This window comes from Schistocerca americana, chromosome 3 (assembly GCF_021461395.2).
Source record: "Schistocerca americana isolate TAMUIC-IGC-003095 chromosome 3, iqSchAmer2.1, whole genome shotgun sequence".
Lineage (NCBI taxonomy): Eukaryota > Metazoa > Arthropoda > Insecta > Orthoptera > Acrididae > Schistocerca > Schistocerca americana.
This window is the reverse complement of record NC_060121.1, coordinates 722,745,461-722,771,452: the sequence shown is the minus strand read 5'-3', so window position 1 is coordinate 722,771,452 and position 25,992 is coordinate 722,745,461. Positions and strand designations below refer to the sequence as shown.

The window sequence follows — 25,992 nt, the reverse complement described above, 5'->3', positions numbered from 1 at the left end:
TGCCCGAGGCAGGATTCGAACCTGCGACCGTAGCAGTCCCGCGGTTCCGGACTGAAGCGTCTAGAACCGCACGGGCACAGCGGCCGGCATTGAATTATACTTAGTCGATGGGATAAGTGCCGTAAACTTTATTTATGTGTTTGTAGCAATTACTGCGCAAACTTATAGAGCTGTCTGTGTAAGTTGAAGCGGGAAGTAAGCGAGATTAACGTTCGAAGGAAGACAATTTGCCGGCTCACCCATTGGCTGTTGCAACTGGAGGAGCTGTGCCTTGAAATACTTCGTCGACGATCTTGTGCCCAGCTTTGGGACCCGGCACCTTTTTCTGTTACCTAAGCTTTAAAAAAATTGAGGGAAGAAATGATGAAGTTGCTAAGGTGTAAACGAATTTCAAGACTAATTAGGAACTAATTTACCTATGGGGAATTAGAAAATTTCAATTTTCTTATCCGAAATGGACTAACTCAAGGCGAAAGATCGGGAGACTGAAATTTTGTTTCAACAAAAATAATAATTGCTACTTTTAATAAATTTAAAAATCAACCTTCATATCGTAACCCCAAAAGGAGCCACAGTAATTGTCTCCGTACCTGCAGCCAATTCTGTTACTAGCAAACCACGGTGATTAGGACTTCATCAACAGAGGTAAAACATTTTGATTTCATGACATGACCCGTAACTGCTGGTGGTAGCATTTACCGTTTGACAACAACATACTATTTCAGCAAGGAGATTGCGCCGACTTGAAGAAGTATCTTGAGTCAACAATGCTCGAACGAACACAAGGCGATTGTTATCAGTGAGCCTCCCGAACAGCCAGTCTCTGGTGAGCTTTAAATACCCATCGGCCGGCCGCTGATACGGCCGCACGCGACGTGATGATTAAGGGGCAATTGCCCGGGGTGCTTGCGGCCTCGCTGCATTCAGGAGCGGTATTGCGGCAATTTTCCAGCACGACAGGCCGGCCTGTTAAATAATGAAACGGAGAGCCGCGTCCCGGCGACGCGGGTGATTAAGCGGCACGCCACGGCGCGCTGACGATGGGCCGCGCCGCGCGGCCGAAACGCGATCCGGCGCGCCCTGCCGTGATATTCCGCGCCTCTAATGCAATGACCTGGCTTCATCACCGCCAACGCGCCAAATAAAACCAATTTCCGTCAGTTTACACAACCTGTGATGCCCGTTCGTCATTCATACTAACGCAATTATGATCTGACCAATGGTACTTCGTTAACGAGTGCACATTTCGGAAATAGTCTGAAATCGTGTTGCTGTAATGAGGCCATTTCTGAAGTTTCTAAATACGAGCAAAATGTCGACTGAAACATGTAATGATGATTCTACTGAATAGAGTTATTCACCCCGTACTCAGTTTGCTAAATGCTCTCTCCGTCACACAGCAATCGATAAGCAGCTGTAGGATTTACCGTGTGAGTTGCAGAAACGCACAAACTGAAACACATGCAACAGTATTAGTAATAAAACGACAGTTTATAAAACATGTAGAAACCATAACACACAATTCCCTCCAGAAAACAGAACTCTCACATCCTGCGAATGTCGGCGTCTAGCAATCAAAAGAAAAAAAGAAATGTAGCTTTTTCAAGTCGATTGTCGATATTGGCAAATATGTCTTAAAACAAGTACTACTGCTTTTGTAAAACACAGAGTAGATTGCTTCCGTGTTAAGGAATACGCACAGAATCTGTCACCACTTACAAAGTTGCTGTACTTCTTTAAGATTACTTGAAGACCAAATATAACGGAATAAAATCACAAATCAGAAGTTCACTGGCAACTTCCATTTGTCTGACGCACTATACTCATCCACTTCATTTACTTGTATATTTTTCGTGATTTTTCAGTGTATTCCGAATTTCTTGACAATTTGCTGTTTTACCGTATGTACATTTACTTTGCTGTTACGCATATTTTCAATTTTCATATAAACCTGCAATTTAGTTTTAGCACGATTATAGCCTATAATCTAATTTCACGCATCTTGTGCTACTCCCGTCAGCTTTCCTGTTATATTTATTCGATGCTTAGTTTTGATGGTTTTTACTCTGCCATGATTGCACTATCGAATACGATTTTTTACTCTGAGTTTGGCACCCGCACTATTCATAGGTGTTATATTCATATAGATTATATTGTTGACTAATTCCATGTCATTGATGATGAAGCCATTTGCTGTTTGGCGATTGCCTCGTAAACCGAAAACCATTTCACAAGAAAGTATACTAAGGATGACTGATAAGAGAAAATAAGAATCGGCACAGCAAACTCACCATGTCAGTTGCTCGAACATCTTACATGTAATCGTGATCTGCGTAAGTCACACAAGTTACTAGCGAAATTTTGTGCGTTGTCGGTACCGCTGTGTGGAGTCTAAGCGTGGACATTCACTCACCATGTCGCTGATGGACAGGATGACGGCGAGTACAATGGACATGTACTACGTGAAGCATAATTTTATGGCTCTACCATGTTTCCAGTAATTAAGTACGTCAAGGCGTCGGAAAAGCTCTTAGTCCTTTCACCATATAATCAGGAAAGACGCGTATTTTGTCGCATTTTTATCATCGAAGGAAGGTCGAGAGGAAACACATACCTAACTACGGTACTGATTCACGGTCGCAGAATCTCCTCTCGTGACAATGCCACTTTGATTGTACGAGGGTCACTCCAAAAGAAAGGCATGGTTCAAATGGCTCTGAGCACTATGGGACTTAACATCTATGGTCATCAGTCCCCTAGAACTTAGAACTACGTAAACCTAACTAACCTAATGACATCACACAACACCCAGCCATCACGAGGCAGAGAAAATCCCTGACCCCGCCGGGAATCGAACCCGGGAACCCGGGCGTGGGAAGCGAGAACGCTACCGCACGACCACGAGATGCGGGCAAAAGAAAGGCATACTATTTTTTTAATCAATCTTTTATTCTACATGTCTGAAAGTTTTACAGTGTGTAGATTCATCCTTTAGGGCCAATATTTTCATTTCTCACACAATATCCATGCCTCCCAACTGCCTTACGCCATCTTGGAACAAGCGCCTGGATACCCGCACGGTAAAATTCTGGACCAACCTGTTGCAGCCACTGTTTGGCAGCGTGCACAAGGGAGTCATCATCTTCAAACCTTGTTCCACGAGGAGAGTCATTCAGTTTCCCAAAGAGGATAATCACATGGAGCCAGGTCAGGACAGTAAGGCGGGTGTTGCAGTGTTGTCCATGCGAGCTTTGTGACCGCTCCCACGTTTTTTGACTGACATGTGGACGTGCATTGTCGTGCAACAGCAAAATCTCCTGCTTTTGCCGATGTGGTCGAACACGATTGAGTCGAGCTTGAAGTTTCTTCAGTGTCGTCACATATGCATCAGAATTTATGGTGGTTCCAATTGGCATGATGCCCACAAGCAAGAGTCCTTCGGAATCGAAAAACACCGTAGCCATAACTTTCCCAGCAGAAGGTGTGGTTTTGATTTTTTTTTTTTTCTTGGATGAATTTGCATGATGCCACTCAATTAATTACCTCTTCGATTCTGGTGAAAAACGATGGAGCCATGTTTCATCACCTGTCACAATTCTTCCAAGAAATTCATCTCCACCATTCTCGTACTGTTCCAAAAGCTCGCTGCATACCGTTTTTCTTGTTTCTTTGTGAGCCACTGTCAACGTCCTGGGAACCCACCTGGCACAAACCTTTTTTAACGCCAACACTTTCGGCATTCTGCAAACACTTCCTTCCCCTATCTCAACGTAGCGTGACAATACGTTCACTGTGATGCGTCTGTCAGTAGTCACCAATTCTTTAACTCTCTGCACATTGTCTGGAGTGTGTACAATACGAGGCCTGCCGCTGCGAGGACTATCCTCAATATTGCCGTGCCCGCTTTCATCACGTAATCTGCTTGCCCACCGACTAACGGTACCGCTATCGACAGCAGCATCTCCATACACCTTTTTCAACCTCTTGCGGATGTTTCCCACTGTCGTTTTCACAGCACAGGAATTCTATGACAGCACGTTGCTTCTGACGAATGTCAAGTGTATCAGCCATCTTGAAGACATGCTGTGACGGCGCCACTCACGGGAACAGGTTGAACTACGTTTGAGAACAAGCGGGAAGGATGGATCTACACACTGTGAAACTTTCACACATGAAGAATGAAAACTGTATTTTTACAAAAATAGTGTGCATTTCTTTTGGAGTGTATAATAATGGAGCTTTTTTTATATACAGGGTGGTCAGAAACAGTCTAAAAAACTCGTATGGGTGTTGCAGGGTAGGTTGTGCTGAGAAATAATTGTTAAGAAAAACAATTCGATATATCGCGCCTTTTCAGAGTTAATCAGAATTGAAGTTAGCCAATCAGGCCGTTGTGCACGCAAATTCAAGCGGCCCACTAGAGTCTATGTTGCCAAACTCGTTCTTCGTTTGGTTGCCTAAAACGGAACAAGAGAGCGATACGAACATTGGAGATGAGGCGGTAGTAATGATCACACCAGAGCAAAAGGCTGAGCAGTCTCGTGCACTATCATTTATGCCATGACGACAAGTGACACTAACTGTATCTGACGGGCGGCTTGAATTTTCGCGGTCGACGGCCTGACTGGCTAATTTCAATGCTAATGAAGTCGGAAACGCAGCGTATCGGATTTTTTTCTTGAAATTATTTCTGAGCATAACCTACCAACACCTTACAAGCTTTTCAAATTGTTTGTGACCATCCTATATAGTTAATGGCGAATCTGGAAAAAAAATCTACGTACTGTTTCCTTGTTACTCGTATGACATTAAATATCACTCATACAATTTACAGTGGCCAGTACACGTTGAAAGAAGCAAATGAAAAATATTAAAGAGTCACAAAAATATTTTACTAACAGTCAACACAGATAACGCCACTGAACGCCCACAGAATACAGGCAGTATTATTTCGTGCAGAGAGTATTTTACGTTTGTAATTTGAAGAATTTCGCCAAGTCGCTTTCCGTTTTCCATTCAATATTTCGTCTTCATATAGTTTGTGATGCGAATATATCACCAGAACATTTGTTGTTTTCATCGTGTACTGTGCACTGTAAACTGTGTGGGTGACTTAATATGTGAGAGCTTCTGCGAGCGTAGACTATAAGAAAACCTTAAGCAAAATGTATTTTTTTTTTTCAAACTCGCCGCTGCATATTACAGTTCCAGCATTAATTACAAAATAACACAACAGCGCTTGTTTACATATCGCAGTAAAGGCAGCAGAATAATGTCGCACCTCACACATCTATAACACCATGCATAAATGCCACAATACAAGGAAAAACGCACATGAGAATGGGAATCATTTCCGGAAACTCGTCGTGGCGGAAATAAAATTAAAAAAAAATTGTGACTGGCAGCAATAAAAGTTATGTCATTAACAAACCCATTGTTTTTTTACAATCGCAGGCATTTACAAACCATTTGTAATCGATAAAATAAAGAAATAATGTAGACTATTCGGGAAGGTAAAATCTATTCCACAATAGTTGTCAAGCGCCAGTAAGAGACGACATCCAATGGAGGAGGAGGAAGAGGACGAAGAAGAGGAGGAGGAGGAGGAGGAGAAGAAGAATAAATGTTTTGTGACAGCTTTTGCCGACAGGTCGCATGTGCTAGTGTTTTTGAGACGACCTTCTCCTCTTGCATTATTTATCTTTGCGCCTCCCCCACTCTCTCCCTTTCCCCCTTCCACTGAACCCCGCCCTTTCTGTCACAAACCACTGACGATATTATGACATAAATTAGAATTTGCCCTTCTGACACTTTCGACTAACTCAGAGCAAGAAGTCTGCGGCAGACGCTGAGCGCCTCCAGTTACTTGCGCAACAGCAGCTATTCATTTGTTGCAGCGAAACACTGCGCGGACTCACCGGGCCGGGCCGAGGAATGCGCAGAGCCGCGACGTGTGCTGGCAGAGCTGCGCGGCGCCTCGCGACGGGGATCTGCGGGCCGCTTATCGCAAGGGTTCCGGTGCGCGCAGCCGGCCGCCAGATAACGCTGATAACGCCTTCCGATATCTGGAATTAAAAACACAAACCCTCGTAAAGGCACCTAAGCTAAACAAGAACTACCAGGAGGATTACTTCAGCAAAAGGCACAAACTACGCACTGGCCAACTTTCAAAAGGTAATTCACCTTAAAAGGTCGTAAGTCACAACAGTAACAGCAACAAATGCCTAATTTGATCGCTACCAGCAGTCAAGACCTGTTCCACGGTCAGTCATCAAGATGAGATCACAACAGGACATACGTAATTTCGGTACTTTCCGAGTTTGTGAAGATACATGGTCTCACTGTAGGGCAAGATTCTTCCTTCGTTCACACAACTCCCTCGCCTCCTCCCAAAAAAAAAAGGTACCTACCGTTTGTGGTATCTAGGAGATAAAAGTAATCATCATCTTATGGCCTCTGAGAACATGAACAAATTCAATGTTTTTATCTATAGAATGTATAAACCACGAGGCACGACTGGGCATTAACACTGTTCTAAGAAAGTGAAATATTAGAAGTTGGCAGTAATGTGTTTCCTGAGTACGTGCAGGGCCTATTCATATGCCATGAATTAACTGTTCTGAAAAATTCATTTGTGAACAGGTTTTGAAAATAGTGGTTGCATCTCAAAGTTACACAGAGTTGATTCACATTTCCACATTTAATGGCCGAGGGCTTCTAAACCGGTATGCATAGCTGTGCTGCACATAGCGCACAGTACACATCTTCCTGCATTATGCCATGTGTCAGAGCTTACACCAGGGGCTCTGTTTTGTATCGTTCATACCGATCGGTGCAGTACGAGGTGCATTCAAGTTCTAAGGCCTCCGATTTTTTTTCTCCGGACTGGAAAGAGATAGAAACATGCGCATTGTTTTAAAATGAGGCCGCGTTCATTGTCAATACGTCCCAGAGATGGCAGCACCGTACGGCAGATGGAATTTTACCGCCAGCGGCGAGAATTAGAACTGTTTTAAATACACCCCTGCAAATTGAAATAAGAACACCGTGGATTCATTGTCCCAGGAAGGGGAAACTTTATTGACACATTCCTGGGGTCAGATACATCACATGATCACACTGACAGAACCACAGGCACATAGACACAGGCAACAGAGCATGCACAATGTCGGCACTAGTACAGTGTATATCCACCTTTCGCAGCAATGCAGGCTGCTATTCTCCCATGGAGACGATCGTAGAGATGCTGGATGTAGTCCTGTGGAACGGCTTGCCATGCCATTTCCACCTGGCGCCTCAGTTGGACCAGCGTTCGTGCTGGACGTGCAGACCGCGTGAGACGACGCTTCATCCAGTCCCAAACATGCTCAATGGGGGACAGATCCGGAGATCTTGCTGGCCAGGGTAGTTGACTTGCACCTTCTAGAGCACGTTGGGTGGCACAGGATACATGCGGACGTGCATTGTCCTGTTGGAACAGCAAGTTCCCTTGCCGGTCTAGGAATGGTAGAACGATGGGTTCGATGACGGTTTGGATGTACCGTGCACTATTCAGTGTCCCCTCGACGATCACCAGTGGTGTACGGCCAGTGTAGGAGTTCGCTCCCCACACCATGATGCCGGGTGTTGGCCCTGTGTGCCTCGGTCGTATGCAGTCCTGATTGTGGCGCTCACCTGCACGGCGCCAAACACGCATACGACCATCATTGGCACCAAGGCAGAAGCGACTCTCATCGCTGAAGACGACACGTCTCCATTCGTCCCTCCATTCACGCCTGTCGCGACACCACTGGAGGCGGGCTGCACGATGTTGGGGCGTGAGCGGAAGACGGCCTAACGGTGTGCGGGACCGTAGCCCAGCTTCATGGAGACGGTTGCGAATGGTCCTCGCCGATACCCCAGGAGCAACAGTGTCCCTAATTTGCTGGGAAGTGGCGGTGCGGTCCCCTACGGCACTGCGTAGGATCCTACGGTCTTGGCGTGCATCCGTGCGTCGCTGCGGTCCGGTCCCAGGTCGACGGGCACGTGCACCTTCCGCCGACCACTGGCGACAACATCGATGTACTGTGGAGACCTCACGCCCCACGTGTTGAGCAATTCGGCGGTACGTCCACCCGGCCTCCCGTATGCCCACTATACGCCCTCGCTCAAAGTCCGTCAACTGCACATACGGTTAACGTCCACGCTGTCGCGGCATGCTACCAGTGTTAAAGACTGCGATGGAGCTCCGTATGCCACGGCAAACTGGCTGACACTGACGGCGGCGGTGCACAAATGCTGCGCAGCTAGCGCCATTCGACGGCCAACACCGCGGTTCCTGGTGTGTCCGCTGTGCCGTGCGTGTGATCATTGCTTGTACAGCCCTCTCGCAGTGTCCGGAGCAAGTATGGTGGGTCTGACACACCGGTGTCAATATGTTCTTTTTTCCATTTCCAGGAGTGTACTTAAAATGGCGACATTTTCCTTACTTGAACAGCGTGCAGTCATTCGTTTTCTGAATTTGCGTGGTGTGAAACCAACTGAAATTCATCGACAGTTGAAGGAGACATGTGGTGATGGAGTTATGGATGCGTCGAAAGTGCGTTCGTGGGTGTGACAGTTTAATGAAGGCAGAACATCGTGTGACAACAAACTGAAACAACCTCAGGCTCGCACAAGCCGGTCTGACGACATGATCGAGAAAGTGGAGAGAATTGTTTTGGGGGATCGCCGAATGGCTGTTGAACATATCGCCTCCAGAGTTGGCATTTCTGTGGGTTCTGTGCACACAGTCCTGCATGACGACCTGAAAATGCGAAAAGTGTCATCCAGGTGGGTGCCACGAATTCTGACGGACGACCACATGGCTGCCCGTGTGGCATGTTGCCAAGCAATGTTGACGCGCAACGACAGCATGAATGGGACTTTCTTTTCGTCGGTTGTGACAATGGATGAGACGTGGATGCCATTTTTCAATCCAGAAACAAAGCGCCAGTCAGCTCAATGGAAGCACACAGATTCGCCGCCACCAAAAAAATTTCGGGTAACCGCCAGTGCTGGAAAAAATGATGGTGTCCATGTTCTGGGACAGCGAGGGCGTAATTCTTACCCATTGCGTTCCAAAGGGCACTACGGTAACAGGTGCATCCTACGAAAACGTTTTGAAGAACAAATTCCTTCCTGCACTGCAACAAAAACGTCCGGGAAGGGCTGCGCGTGTGCTGTTTCACCAAGACAACGCACCCGCACATCGAGCTAACGTTACGAAACAGTTTCTTCGTGATAACAACTTTGAAGTGATTTCTCATGCTCCCTACTCACCTGACCTGGCTCCTAGTGACTTTTGGTTTTTTCCAACAATGAAAGACACTCTCCGTGGCCGCACATTCACCAGCCGTGCTGCTATTGCCTCAGCGATTTTCCAGTGGTCAAAACAGACTCCTAAAGAAGCCTTCGCCGCTGCCATGGAATCATGGCGTCAGCGTTGTGAAAAACGTGTCCGTTTGCAGGGCGATTACGTCGAGAAGTAACGCCAGTTTCATCGATTTCGGGTGAGTAGTTAATTAGAAAAAAAAATCGGAGGCCTTAGAACTTGAATGCACCTCGTAGTTTAACCTTGGTAGTGACGTCATTTTCGGTTCTTTATCCGAAGAGCCCATTCAGTTAGCTTCTGAGACCTGTTACTGAGCCGGCCGGTGTGGCCGAGCGGTTCTAGGCGCTACAGTCTGGAACCGCGTGACCGCTACGGTCGCAGGTTCGAATCCTGCCTCGGGCATGGATGTGTGTGACGTCCTTAGGTTAGTTAGGTTTAAGTAGTTCTAAGTTCTAGGAGACTGATGACCTCAGTAGTTAAGTCCCATAGCGCTCAGAGCTATTTTGAACCTGTTACTGAGCGGTCCAACTGCCGATTTTTCGACAGTTGTACCTATAGGTTTTTGATTTCGGCATGGCTCTCTCGTTCGGTTCGGTCTGATTTATTTACACCCAGCATTTGTTATTTTAAACATACTGAGAGGTTTTAACTTTGAATTTAGTGATTGTGTTACTAAAGAATCACCAGGACATACCTGGTTGGAAAATGAATTCATAATAGACTATTTTCCTTTGTTAGAAATATGGTTTGTACTGTTGTTAAAGTCATTTACTTTCAAAAGGTCAGCTCTGCTTACGTATATCACATGAGTGTCAGCTGAAATTATTAATGACTTCACGTACTTTTCTCTGCAAATGGTTTCCTTATTAATCATCGAAAACTTTTAAGTAACAATCCAAAGGAATTTTCTACAGCCTGATAGAGGAAACCCTCCAAAATTTCGTGTATTTACGACTCACGCCCGCATCATTCGGCAATAAAGTCAGCCTGCCTCTTTCTGGAGTGTTCGTGGAATAAAGCACCTAAGGTATGCGAATTGTAATAGCGAAGTTGGCTCGAAGGTCGTAGGTTCCCATACCGCGTGATACCAAAATTTTTTTCCTCTTCGTGTTTGTAGCACATTCGAGACTTCGTTAATCATCAAAGTTAAGCATTTTTTCTGAAATACTCGTTGGTATTTACACGTTAAAGCGCGCTTTCTCAGTAACGAGTTTCATCGATTTCGTGAGTTCCATATGTTTAAGACATGAAACATGAAATTCCAGTGCGTGAAACAACTGAAGTGACATTTATACTTTTTCTTGCCACAAATAAGTCACAATTTTGTCTGAATACGTAGAGATTTCCGAGAGTGAGGTCAGACAGGAATCTAACACAACTTAAATTGCAGCAACCAACCGTCTTTATACTCTAGCTTGTCACAAGTGGCATTTGCACTGTTACCTAGGGAACACACAGGAAACTAAATATGGATTGGCTCTTCTACAATAAACGCAAGATTCTAATCACTGCGCCACATCGCATGCTAAGTACATCTGGAAACTAAATATGGATTGGCTCTTCTACAATAAACGCAAGATTCTAATCACTGCGCCACATCGCATGCTAAGTACATCTATTTAGTTGGGGATCAATGGCTCTGTGAGCAAATGCTGAACTACTAACGCTTACGTTATATCCCCCCCCAGAACTGTCCGACGTGTATAATTCAGTTCACACGTTTGAGGAAGTCAGGACAATATTATATACAATAGGACCATACCTAGTAAAGCACTGAAGGGTTCAAACCAACCCCGAGAACTGACCTCCACTGGTTTGCGTTTATTCTGTCCAAAAGTGGGTTACAAATCCGCATTGTAAGCCTTCCAACGAAACACAATCACTGAGGACCGAGCGAGGTGGCGCAGTGGTTAACACACTGGACTCGCATTCGGGAGGACGACGGTTCAATCCCGCGTCCGGCCATCCTGATTTAGGTTTTCCGTGATTTCCCTAAATCGCTCCAGGCAAATGCCGGGATGGTTCCTTTGAAAGGGCACGGCCGACTTCCTTCCCTGTCCTTCCCTAATCCGATGAGACCGATGACCTCGCTGTTTGGTCTCTTCCCCCAAAAAACCAACCAACCAATCACTGAGGACTTAGGTCGCGCTGAACACAAAAACTGCCTATTTATTTAAACACATTTAGTGCAGTTTACATCCGTAAATACCTTTATGAAAAGCTTGAAGACTAACTCAAATACTCACGTTGATAGAGCTTCTTATGTTTTTAACTTTTTTTAAAAAAATTATATGGGAAATTTGAACCGTGGTATGGTAAACTGTGCTGAAAGTTTAATCCTGACAAACGATATCCTTACGGTCCACTTCTGGGTGATTTCATTTCTAAAGTAATACGTGAAAGATTCAATACACTACATCTCTTTGGCTGGTTAGGTATGACGCTATGGTTTTTGAGCGAACAAAAAATTACTATGCTTATTCACGACAAAAAACACAATTGACAAAATATAAATAAATTATCAAGTCAACGCCTAAATTTGAACAAACAAAGAAGAAGCATTAGCTAATTTTTTAAAGAATGCAACAAAAATAATGGCAGAACGAAATCGTAGATAAGTTTTAATCTTGTAGATATTAGAATTTATGAGAGACAATGCTTTCTGTTGACAGTTTTTCAATATTTAGCAATTTTAACGCTTGCAACTTTACGTATGCATGAAAATTATAGTTAACAAAACATGGTCAGTAACAGAGATTCTCGTCTTACTTATCTTACGTTATAGTATGACCCCGTTACCACTTGGTATCTACGTCGCTTACTCACACTCTGACATCTGAACGTTTATCTCTGTTCACGGAGTTCCCCCTTCCACTCTTCAGACCCTGAAATATATGACGTCGTTGTTATCGCGACATAACACAACAGCTTGTGCAACTGTCAACTCTCTGTACTGCCACGCTCTGATCGCGATAATAATATCTACAGGGGCGGAAAAACTGTGCGTTATCTCCTAAAGCCATCTGTATGTCATTTGCGACATTAACTGCTGAGAGACCTGCGTCTGCAACTGATAAGCCTATCAGACGTCAGGATAGACGTCTAACATACAATGGCACCTTTCACGGTTAGGTAACGACGCTCGTAGCAGAAGTTATCGCGAAACAGAATTGGAGTTCCATGCGTCAACACAAAGCATTATTCCTTCTACTAACTGTGTATGAAGAGTGGATATAGTTGCGGCGGCGTTGAACGGAGATGTACACGCGAGGGCGATGAAGTGTTTCATCATTTAGGAAATTTATTATTAAGTGATTTTATATATATTCTATACCCAGTGCGCTTTAACGACCATGTTCGTTTGCAGGCAAATAATATATAGAAGCATTCATTAACAGAAAAAAATCAACAGAGAACAAATAATTAAATGATTACCTTTACCGTACACTGAAAACTCAACAATGGAATCGCGCATGGTGTATATAGCTATTGCGTCTAAAACTGTTTCGTGAAAATATGATTCGACAAAAAGTTTGAAATATTTATTTACTGAACGTATTATTAGGCTGTGTGAACCCTTACTTAAAACGGGTATACAAATGCTATCAACATCTGCTTCGTACCCAAATTTCGACTTGGTTGCATGTGAGATGCCTAGCTACCACTTTTTCTGGATGTAGAAGGTTGATGTTTACGCTGCGGTACGTGAAGGCGATGCCGTCCGCCGTTTGGTGCAGTTAACCAGTTTCAAGACAACAGTTTATGTTTCACTCGTTTTCTAACATTATTTAACGCCTTATGGCAAAAGTAACTCAGATCCATCACGGCAGTGGTGGTGTAAACGGTGTGCTGCTAAAGGAGCCGCTTTTGAATTATGACATGATCACAGCAACATATTGACTAACTGCTAACTGTTTACAGGGCAGCTAAGAAACAAAATCTTGTCAGAGTATTAATTTTACACTGTCTTCTGTTAATCGTTGTCATATTGCCCGCTAACACAGTATAAAGACGAGAGCGCGCTGAAAAGCAATGCCTGAATTTTTTTATGTGAAAGTTTTTAAATAAAACGAACTTTATTAGATCTTTATTCTTCATGTCAACATGTTTGCAACTCTCTGCCGCTAGAGGGCTCCGAACTGTAGCGTGTAACATGGCGGTTGGTAACGTAGCTATCCAGGGTGTTACAAAAAGGTACTGCCAAACTTTCAGGAAACATTCCTCACACACGAAGAAAGAAAATATGTTATGTGGACATGTGTCCGGAAACGCTTACTTTCCATGTTAGAGCTCATTTTATTACTTCTCTTCAAATCACATTAATCATGGAATGGAAACACACAGCAACAGAACGTACCAGCGTGACTTCAAACACTTTGTTACAGGAAATGTTCAAAATGTCCTCCGTTAGCGAGGATACATGCATCCACCCTCCGTCGCATGGAATCCCTGATGCGCTGATGCAGCCCTGGAGAATGGCATATTGTATCACAGCCGTCCACAATACGAACACGAAGAGTCTCTACATTTGGTACCGGGGTTACGTAGACAAGAGCTTTCAAATGCCCCCATAAATGAAAGTCAAGAGGGTTGAGGTCAGCAGAGCGTGGAGGCTATGGAATTGGTCCGCCTCTACCAATCTATCGGTCACCGAATCTCTTGTTGAGAAGCGTACGAACACTTCGACTGAAATGTGCAGGGGCTCCATTGTGCATGAACCACATGTTGTGTCGTACTTGTAAAGGCACATGTTCTAGCAGCACAGGTAGAGTATCCCGTATGAAATCATGGCGGTGAATCGAGGAAGTACAGTACATACTGACGAAACTAAAAAGAGCTCTAACATGGAAATTAAGCGTTTCCGGACACATGTCCACATAACATCTTTTCTTTATTTGTATGTTAGGAATGTTTCGTGAAAGTTTGGCCGTACCTGTTTGTAACACCCTGTATAGGTGCGTGAGAAACAGCGTTCAAAACAAATGGCTCTGAGCACTATGGGACTTAACATCTGTGGTCAACAGTCCCCTAGAACTTAGAACTACTTAAACCTAACTAACCTAAGGACATCACACACATCCATGCCCGAGGCAGGATTCGAACCTGCGACCGTAGCAGTCGGACTGAGCGCCTAGAACCGCTAGACCACCGTGGCCGGCGAGAAACAGCGTGCTGTAATCGAGTTTCGAATTTGAGGAGTTGTCCACGAATGGAGCATCCTCTCCTTCATCATGACGATGCCAGATCACACACGATCGCTTCGACATCTGCAACAATCAGACGCCTTTTGGCCCCATCCGGATTTTATGTTTCCAAAACTTAAAGAATACCTTCGAAGAGTTTACTTTGATAATGATGAAGCGCTGAACGCCTTCGAGGACTTCTCTTTCATAGCGATGAAGCGTTGCAAGCTGAGGTGAAGTTATGACTTCGTCAAAGAAGTCATTATACAGCGATGGTATCAACAAACTGGTCGATCGTTGGCAGAAATGTGTTTTCCCCAGGGCGACTAGGTTGAGAAATGAATACGTAGACATGAAGAATAAAGATGTAGAGTGTTAACAACGTTTGTTGTATTTAAAAACTTTTACGAATTATGACATAAAAAATTCGGAGGCGTTATTTTTCAGGACGTCCTCGTATCCTTAGAGTGAGCATAGCGTCCTGCACATGTCACCAACGTCAAGTTGAGATAGTCAAATGACTTCAGTTAAGGCGGTTTACATTTTACTCTAGGACGAAAACTAACTTTACAGTATTTGTCGTGTTTTTACACATTTATTTATTGGTTATCCTATCTGTGGTTCAAATGACTCTGAGCACTATGGGACTTAACTTCTAAGGTCAGCAGTCCACTAGAACTTAGAACTACTTAAACCTAACTAACCTAAGGACATCACACACATTCATGCCCGAGGAAGGATTCGAACCTGCGACTGTAGCGGTCGCACGGTTCCAGACTGTAGCGCCTAGAACCGCTCGGTCACCCCGGCCGGCTCCTATCTGTGGATAAGTGTTGTTGCTAACGGTGCAAATCGGATTACGTCACAGAGTAAACTTTTCTTTTCACAGGTAAATACCACAAATTTCTAACTGAGCCTTGGCGGTTCCCGTGAGTTCGCACGCGCGATCCTACTGGCGCCACCTGTGCGTACATTGCATCGACTCTGGCCCTCGTCGTATCATCTTTGCTTGGTTTCGTGTTCCCTCTGGGGCTGTATGGTGGTGAATGGTATGTGGGACAGGGAGCTGGGCGGGAGTGACTGAGCACTCTGCGTCTTCACGATTGCAGGAGTTGAAGTCGTTAACCGTTGGGTTGGGTTATGGGGGGGGGGGGGGGGGTGGAGGCACGTACCGAACCTGCGCTGGGGACCGGGACCGTAGCCTCGACTCGAGCTGCCCGGCCAGCCGGTCGAGCCGCACTCAGGCCCGCCGGGCGGTGCGGTGCCCCGTCAGATGAGTCCGCCCGGACACTCGTGCGGCTCGGCTTCTCGTTGAGTCGCGCGCCCTACAGCCATGACACTGTTGCGGGCGCGAAGCGAAATCTCTGGGGTCCGTTAGCAAGCAGATTTTTACATCGCACGATATTTACCGACGCCGTACTTCACCTCCGATCTTATACTAAACTAACTTATGGCTGTAACATCAGCAACAAGATGGTCACTTAAAATCCACAGTTGCTTGTAATTATTAAATCCACTTATTGTTAGGTGCATGCGAAAAACCTCTGAACCTTACGATGCAGTGAAAATAGTTAACTTTATTAATGGTCAACTACCAATGAGGGAATTCTTGTAATACTAACGTAAGTATCTAAAAGCTTTTATTGACTAACAGGGATGTAAGATGGTTACATCACAACAGAACTTTTCTCATACTGCATTACGTTTATCTTTTGCTCACCAGGTACATCTTTCAATAGGCAAACATCTGGCTTCCGACTGTAGCTTATTTCGCAGAAATTTTGTTAAAAAATGAACAGCTGAAATTTATTACTTCACGGACGAAACATAAGCCTGTGTAATGTGCAAGACCAATGAATCGTTGATTACAAACCTTGCAGTTTAGGAACTCTGTCTAAATTCTAATGAAACTAAGAGCTTCGATACCCTTCACGATTTACTAGTAGAAATTCATCTTAGTTCGGACGAAAACGTCAAGAACAAAATTAAGAAAGAGTTGAAGAGATTTGGAAAAAATTCTAGCACTATTCCCTTGCTCTATCTAGTAATAACAGCTGGATCCGCAATCGCTTGGAAAAGACAGTAATTTTGGAATCTTTGTCACTGATAAGTTTCTGGTTAATTTTAGAGACGGAGTTTCCAATGCTATCAAAGAAAGCGGTAACAAGTTTATTACCTGTCTCGTCCACATATCTGTGCGAAAAGGCTTTTCCTTCTTACGCGCTTATAAAAAATAGGTCCAGAAACAAGCTTCACAGCGGAAGTAAAACTGTCCTTACCTTCTGTGGTTCCCGATTTCAAAGTTATATCACATGGAAAGCAGTCAGATCCTCCTCAACGAATTCCGAGGGAGGGTTGAGCCACCCAGTTTCATAATGAAAACTTTTAGATTAACAGAAAAGTGTAAAATATTTTAATATTGCATACGAGACATAGCCATTGTGCAAAATCTTCATCAGCCCTTTTGATGTGGTACAAGTGAAATGTAAAGCTTATAAAAACATTAGGGCAATTAAACCATTTTCTTTAATTCAATTACGTCCGTGTTACAGTAAGTAGTTCTTTGTGTTACATCCATCATTTTACATTACGCATTAGTTTTGTTTGCAAAGGATCAAGAACGCCTTGTTCCTGGCACATCGCCGGCCGGTGTGGCCGTGCGGTTCTAGGCGCTACAGTCTGGAACCGCGCGACCGCTACGGTCGCAGGTTCGAATCCTGCCTCGGGCATGGATGTGTGTGATGTCCTTAGGTTAGTTATGTTTAAGTAGTTCTAAGCTCTAGGCGACTGATGACCTCAGAAGTTAAAGCCGCATAGTGCTCAGAGCCATTGGAACCATTTTGAACCTGGCACATCAAACCTTCACGATTCTCAAAAGAGTGCACACGACCCGGAAAGCACTTCGGCACTCTGCACGTGTGTGGTCAGTCAGTCCCGCCTTCCCAGCGCTGCCTGTTTCCCGGCTGCACCGAGTCCTGTCGACACCCAGGCTTGACCGGGTACCCGACGAGCCGCCGGCCTCGACGGCCCATTGCGGTTCGCGCACTCCGTTGCCGGCACAACCAGCGGTACGGCCAACACGACGGAGCGGCCGGCCGCAGTCGGGCCTCGAGCGGGTAATATGGCGCGTTTTTCCTGCAGCGTTCACTGTTGTTACCGGCGAGTTGGGGGGCAAGGAGCGGCGCTAGTCGCGTGCAACCTGGTTACGAAGTGCATCAGTCAACTGTATTGTGCTAAATACACCGAGATGTATTGGACAACTTCTTAGCAGCTACGAGCCGGAAGGCATTGTTATCCGGCGCCTACCTGGAGTCCTGAAGCTATTGGCCTTCTTGGCATTTTTAAAAAAATATATATGTATGAAGTCTGTTGATTAACTACTGTTCTTGAAGACTGTTATTCCTGCCCCGGTGTGAGCTGGCCAGGAATCTGGTTCCTTTGTGCCCTTTCAGTAACCCCTTTTGGGGCTGTGTGTGTCAATCTGGAGGTTTCCCTAAGCGCCAAGCTAGTATTTCGCAATTTTTAATCTGATACTTGAATTCATTGTTTGTTATCATCGAGTATTTGTAATTTCTTCCTGGGGCGAGTTATTGGATTTGGCATATAACTAAAGTTGTGTGCACTCAGCCTAAAGGTACGCACGTGTGGGTCAGCAGGTTATATTGTGTGTGTGTGTGTGTGTGTGTGTGTGTGTGTGTGTGTGCGCGTGCTTGTATTAGCACACTCTCTTACTCCGTGTTGGGGAGCCCTTCGGGGTACAAGTGTACATCTTAACCGGCCATCTGCCACTTGGTGCGTATCCTAATTACATTGTCTTTTAATCCCTAAGAGGCCCCCAGTAAAGGTATACCTTGACTTATATAATCTCATTTGAATTATGTAATTATTTTTTAAACGGCTTTGTTCATTTTTCTTGTTATTGTTAGGAAGGTCGACCTACAATGTCTATTAGCGGGGCGGTCGTATACCAAGGTTTCAGTAGTTTGTTTCCTTGAAAACAATCTTTAATTGGCCGTTTAAGTATTTCTCTGTATGTTAATTTCTATCAAACTTCTATGTCGTTTGTTTTTGGTATATGTTGACAACTTTGTATCGGCAGCGGTTGACACGATGATGCTCTACTGGCCCTGGAAAGAGACGCGTTTTCCTTCTGCTTCGGCGGCTTTCCCATCATCGCACGAGACCTAGCTGTTGGCGGGACCCGGTAGTTTATGTAAGTACTTAACTTGACTTACGTGTAAAATCCTTGTGACCAATCAGTGAAGTACTACGTGGGTAGAGTTTGGACAGATTGGCCGTATCTTGTCTATGTGAGAGCAGAATAACGGGACGACATGGATGCATTTTAATGTCTTTTATTTTGTTGACTTATATTCAAGTCCTGTTGTGGGATTAGCCCACAGTTGAGATGATAGTCGGGCGGACAGAGTGCCGCCGCAGGTTTATTTAACCAGTTACCTGTTTGTAATCGGGCCACCATTGTATTCCACACTTAACATGTTTTTTGAGTACCATTAACAACATATATGTATTTGATAAGAATCTTCGTAACTATTAGTTGGCTTATAATAGAATTGTTATTACATAAAAATATTTGCTTGGAAATAATTGATGCATCAAGTTGGGCCACGCTTCCACGCGTTTTCCTTAAATTAATCCCGACCTTGTGCGTATCACCAACATCGTAGGGCTAGCTTAAGAGAGTATCTAGTCATATACAGGGTGCCAGAAAGAGTCGGAAAATTTGGAAGCATGTTGTAGGTAAGGTTGTGCTGATAAACAATAATTAAGAAAAAAATTCGATACGTTGCGTCGTTTCCGAGTTAATTACCATTGAAATTAGCCAATCAGGCCGTTGTGCGCGGAAAATTCAAACAGTCCACCAGAAACTATGTTGCCAAGCGTGTTCCTTGTTTGGTTTCCTAAACCCGAACAAACGAGCAATACAAACATTGGACATGGGACGGCAGCAAGAATCGAACCCGAGGCAAAGTCTGAGCAGTCTCGTGTTATCGTCTACGCTATGAGAGCAACTAACACGAATTGTATCTGCCGAGCCGCTTCAATCAGCGCGCGCAACGGCCTGATAGGCTTACTTCAGTGCTAATCAACTCGAAAATGACGCAATGCATCCAATTTTTTTCTGAACAATTATTTTTCGGGACAACCTACCCTACAACACCCTTACTAGCTTTTCAGACCATTTCTGACCGCCCTATATTTACGGGACATCCTCCGTTGAATGAATGTACCAGTACACATATTTCGAACAATGTTCAAGGGAAGTTAAATTTGCAATTATTTCCATGTTAGTTGATCTTAAATGTAATACAGGCTTGTCCTTAAAATGCGCCAGATATATGTGGTAAAATGTAAAATATTATTATCGGTTTGTCTATTGTAAAGAGAAAAATGAATAAAAATCTACGAAAGTAATACACAGGTCAAAATCACTGATTTCCAGCATGTGATAGCACTTGCAGTGACACTGGCGTGCTATGAAACCGTCGGGCACGTCCACTACAGCATTTTTTTAAAACAAAAACTGGGTAATACAGTCAATGTCAGTGCAAACATAAAACATAAGAGTAGTTATTCCTTCTTTTTCTATAACGTTGGAAAAGTATAGACATCTGAGATGGAAGCCCTTGCATGTTGTTGTTGTTGTGGTCTTCAGTCCTGAGACTGGTTTGATTCAGCTCTCCATGCTACTCTATCCTGTGCAAGCTTCTTCATCTCCCAGTACCTACTGCAACCCACATCCTTCTGAATCTGCTTAGTGTATTCATCTCTTGGTCTCCCTCTACGATTTTTACCCTCCACGCTGCCCTCCAATGCTAAATTTGTGATCCCTCGATGCCTCAAAACATGTCCTACCAACCGATCCCTTCTTCTAGTCAAGTTGTGCCACAAACTCCTCTTCTCCCCAATCCTACTCAATACCTCCTCATTAATTACGTGATCTACCCACCTTATCTTCAGCAATCTTCTGTAGCACCACATTTCGAAAGCTTCTATTCTCTTCTTGTCCAAACTAGTTATCGTCCATGTTTCACTTCCATACATGGCTACACTCCATACAAATACTTTCAGAAACGACTTCCTGACACTTAAATCTATGCTCGATGTTAACAAATTTCTCTTCTTGAGAAACGCTTTCCTTGACATTGCCAGTCTACATTTTATATCCTCTCTGCTTCGACCATCATCGGTTATTTTACTCCCTAAATAGCAAAACTCCTTTACTACTTTAAGTGTCTCATTTCCTAATCTAATTCCCTCAGCATCACCTGACTTAATTTGACTACATTCCATTATCCTCGTTTTGCTTTTGTTGATGTTCATCTTATATCCTCCTTTCAAGACACTGTCCATTCCGTTCAACTGCTCTTCCAAGTCCTTTGCTGTCTCTGAGAGAATTACAATGTCATCGGCGAACCTCGAAGTTTTTACTTCTTCTCCATGAATTTTAATACCTACTCCGAATTTTTCTTTTGTTTCCTTTACTGCTTGCTCAATACACATATTGAATAACGTCGGGGAAAGGCTACAACCCTGTCTCACTCCTTTCCCAACAACTGCTTCCCTTTCATGCTCCTCGACTCTTATAACTGCCATCTGGTTTCTGTACAAATTGTAAATAGCATTTCGCTCCCTGTATTTTACCCCTGCCACCTTCAGAATTTGAAAGAGAGTATTCCAGTTAACATTGTCAAAAGCTTTCTCTAAGTCTACAAATGCTAGAAATGTAGGTTTGCCTTTTCTTAATCTTTCTTCTAAGATAAGTCGTAAGGTCAGTATTGCCTCACGTGTTCCAACATTTCTACGGAATCCAAACTGATCTTCCCCGAGGTCGGCTTCTACCAGTTTTTCCATTCGTCTGTAAAGAATTCGCGTTAGTATTTTGCAGCTGTGACTTATTAAACTGATAGTTCGGTAATTTTCACATCTGTCAACACCTGCTTTCTTTGGGATTTGAATTATTATATTCTTCTTGAAGTCTGAGGGTACTTCGCCTGTCTCATACATCTTGCTCACCATATGGTAAAGTTTTGTCATGACTGGCTCTCCCGAGGCCATCAGTAGTTCTAATGGAATGTTGTCTACTCCGGGGGCCTTGTTTCGATTCAGGTCTTTCAGTGCTCTGTCAAACTCTTCACGCAGTATCTTATCTCCCATTTCGTCTTCATCTACATCCTCTTCCATTTCCATAATATTGTCCTCAAGTACATCGCCCTTGTATAAACCCTCTATAGACTCCTTCCACCTTTCTGCCTTCCCTTCTTTGCTTAGAACTGGGTTTGCATCTGAGCTCTTGATATTCATACAAGTGGTTCTCTTCTCTCCAAAGGTCTCTTTAATTTTCCTGTAGGCAGTATCTATCTTACCCCTAGTGAGACAAGCCTCTACATCCTTAAATTTGTCCTCTAGCCATCCCTGCTTAGCCATTTTGCACTTCCTGTCGATATCATTTTTGAGACGTTTGTATTCCTTTTTGCCTGTTTCATTTACTGCATTTTTATATTTTCTCCTTTCATCAATTAAATTCAATATTTCTTCTGTTACCCAAGGATTTCTATAAGCCCTCGTCTTTTTACCTACTTGATCCTCTGCTGCCTTCACTACTTCATCCCTCAAAGCTAGCCATTCTTCTTCTACTGTATTTCTTTCCCCCAGTCCTATCAATTGTTCCCTTATGCTCTCCCTGAAACTCTGTACAACCTCTGGTTCTTTCAGTTTATCCAGGTCCCATCTCCTTAAATTCCCACCTTTTTGCAGTTTCTTCAGTTTCAATCTGCAGTTCATAACCAATAGATTGTGGTCAGAATCCACATCTGCCCCAGGAAATGTCTTACAATTTAAAACCTGGTTCCTAAATCTCTGTCTTACCATTATATAATCTATCTGATACCTTTCAGATCTCCAGGATTCTTCCAGGTATACAACCTTCTTTTATGATTCTTGAACCAAGTGTTAGCTATGATTAAGTTATGCTCTGTGCAAAATTCTACAAGGCGGCTTCCTCTCTCATTCTTTCCCCCCAATCCATATTCACCTACTATGTTTCCTTCTCTCCCTTTTCCTACTGACGAATTCCAGTCACCCATGACTATTAAATTTTCGTCTCCCTTCACTACCTGAATAATTTCTTTTATCTGGTCAGACATTTCATCTATTTCTTCATCTGCAGAGCTAGTTGGCATATAAACTTGTACTACTGTAGTAGGCATGGGCTTTGTGTCTATCTTGGCCACAATAATGCGTTCACTATGCTGTTTGTAGTAGCTAACCCGCACTCCTATTTTTTTATTCATTATTAAACCTACTCCTGCATTACCCCTATTTGATTTTGTATTTATAACCCTGTAATCACCTGACCAAAAGTCTTGTTCCTCCTGCCACCGAACTTCACTAATTCCCACTATATCTAACTTTAACCTATCCATTTCCCTTTTTAAATTTTCTAACCTACCTGCCCGATTAAGGGATCTGACATTCCACGCTCCGATCCGTAGAATGCCAGTTTTCTTTCTCCTGATAATGACGTTCTCTTGAGTAGTCCCCGCCCGGAGATCCGAATGGGGGACTATTTTACCTCCGGAATATTTTACCCAAGAGGACGCCATCATCATTTAATCATACAGTAAAGCTGCATGTCCTCGGGAAAAATTACGGCTGTAGTTTCCCCTTGCTTTCAGCCGTTCGCAGTACCAGCACAGCAAGGCCGTTTTGGTTAATGTTACAAGGCCAGATCAGTCAATCATCCAGACTGTTGCCCCTGCAACTACTGAAAAGGCTGCTGCCCCTCTTCAGGAACCACATGGTTGTCTGGCCTCTCAACAGATACCCCTCCGTTGTGGTTGCACCTACGGTACGGCCATCTGTATCGCTGAGGCACGCAAGCCTCCCCACCAACGGCAAGGTCCATGGTTCATGGGGGGGAGCCCTTGCATATCTGTCGGCAAAGCTGTAAGCCAATATATAAATAATGCAAATTGTTCACGTGCCAATGAAAACATTTGTACAATATCCACGGCTTGTTTCTGACGGCACATACATATGACAGAGGTGATGTAACTATATTCGAACTATGTAAAATGCTTATGGATCAACCTTAAAAGCCGTAGCCACGTGATCTCTCAGGACATGACAGTTGACGCCAAAAATCCTGTTCTGCGCATCTGAATGTTCACTCCGTACGTATCCCACTCTATCACTACTAACTCAGATACTGGTAAGCATAGTCAGTTGAGGACGGCGACCTCAAGTGGCAACAGAAATCACTACTGCTTGTAAACCGGGAACGTGTGAACGTATTTAGTATAGCATGTCGAAATTCCTCGCAAATTATTGCTTACGCAGTCATATTGGTCCACGGGTTAACGGCGAACCGTCAACATTCAGTTGTCAAAGACTGCGTTATTCTACTCCAATGATAGTGTATCAACTGTCAGTCGCAAATGAATAGTAGCAGTTGAGACACCAATTTCACTCGTCACAGAGCTGGCGAGTCTGATAGAGTTGTAAGCGTTTCATGCTACTGACGTGTGGTTCTTGAATTATTTTTTTCTGCAAATACTCTTGCGTCTTGTAACGGGAATTTGGTAATCCGGTCCTCCACCGTCTTACCCTATGCACCTCCTCACCCGATTCCATGAAAGTGATAAAATTCAGCCAAAGCCACTGCTAAAGGCTGTATTAAAATAATGGAAACAATTCTGGAAGATGAGAAATACGACGTTAGATCGTCTTCGTACAGTTGCGTTTCATGAGCTGCATTTCACGACAGAATGGTTGCATAATAATTAGAAAACTAATACTATGGCAGACATATTTGTCGCGAGAGAATTCAGTAAATGTGTTGATATTTAAAATTTATATATCCTTTACATTAACAGTACTCTTCAAAAACGGATTTCTCTGCTCTAAGCCGATCACAGACTCGCGATAACATTAGAGTCACCACCACAGATGTAGCCTATCTGTATTACGCCATGGTCATTTTGGCACACGGCATTCATGTTAGTGAGCAACACTTCTCCCACTGCGCAGCTGCTCATCTAAAATGTCGTCATTATCCTGGGACTAATTCGTCCTTGCAGAGTAGCAACAAAAACAATGTAATGCTATCAAAGCGAAGCCAACAATTTCACGGAGATACCTTCATACTTTAAACGCAGAAAGCAGCACACCGACATTTACACTACTTTGATAATTCTCAAAATGTAAAACCGATAATCTATTGCTTACCGAGCCTCTCGCAATTGATGCCTCGCGAGGGAATGAGAGACGGAAACTACTCAAGAACCGACCTCCAGGTTGTTAACAGCCTTACTTTGGACGTATTCCTAGCGACGATGAAGGCATTACATCGTCATCGCGGTTATTCAGTTTTTGCAGCTCACGACGCTGAACGTAAGGGAACGTGCTCCTGCGTTTATATGTGAAGCATTATCTGTAAGATTCGTTGTAACAACGAGGCTCAATCATTGGTGATTCCAATTACTACGATTGGCTTCCTCCATTAATTTCATCGGCGAAGGTACCGTGCCATATTGTTGCATTTGGTATGATCCTTTTGCTCTCAGTACAACACACACACACACACACACACACACACACACACACACACACACAATTTCTTCAATATACTAGTTACCTGCGATTCAATATCAATGCTCGTCAAACATCCTAGAGATCTCCAATTTTGGTCACTGACGTCAAGTTAATTTCTTCCACACATCCAATCAAACTGCAGAGTAATTTAATTCCCCACAATTGACGTTCACAGTACTGGAAGGATGTGGCCCTCAACACGACTTATCATATTTCAGGCATCCACCAATATGTTTCGTAAAATCCCTAAGTACAAGACGATCGAATGAATAAAGAATGGATCAGAAATTATTACGCACCCATGCGTTGCTGTTGTTGTTGTTGTTTTTGGGGAAGGAGACCAGACAGCGAGGTCATCGGTCTCATCGGATTAGGGAAGCATGGGGAAGGAAGTCGGCCGTGCCCTTTGAAAGGAACCATCCCGGCATTTGCCTGGAGCGATTTAGGGAAATCACGGAAAACCTAGACTGATGACCTCAGAAGTTAAGTCCCATAGTGCTCAGAGCCATTTGAACGGAAAACCTAAATCAGGATGGTCGGACGCGGGATTGAACCGTAGTCCTCCCGAATGCGAGTCCAGTGCCTAACCACTGCGCCACCTCTCTCGGTACATCCATACGGCTGTGTAGTAGCAGATGTGCGTAACAAACGCAATGCGACACGTGACAATGTAACCAATAGTCAATTCCGTCTTTCAAGCACTATGTTAATAACCTTATAATGATTTGATAAATGAATTCTTATTGTAGATCATGAGCTGTCAGATCGGTATTTGGGCATATATATCATCAGCAAAGGCATCTGATCCAGAGGATAAACAAAAAACGTACGCATATCGAT

The 25,992-nt window shown here is 43.9% G+C and overlaps 1 long non-coding RNA gene across 1 annotated transcript in view; it reads right to left on the bottom strand.

The window, feature by feature from the left end:
• The window catches only part of LOC124605608, a 556,596-nt gene that overhangs the window by 385,087 nt on the left and 145,517 nt on the right, over positions 1 to 25,992 (bottom strand). Inside the window, exon 2 of the long non-coding RNA XR_006978664.1 lies at positions 5,919 to 6,065. This is a non-coding gene — a long non-coding RNA (uncharacterized LOC124605608). The remainder of the gene's footprint in view (positions 1 to 5,918; positions 6,066 to 25,992) is intronic.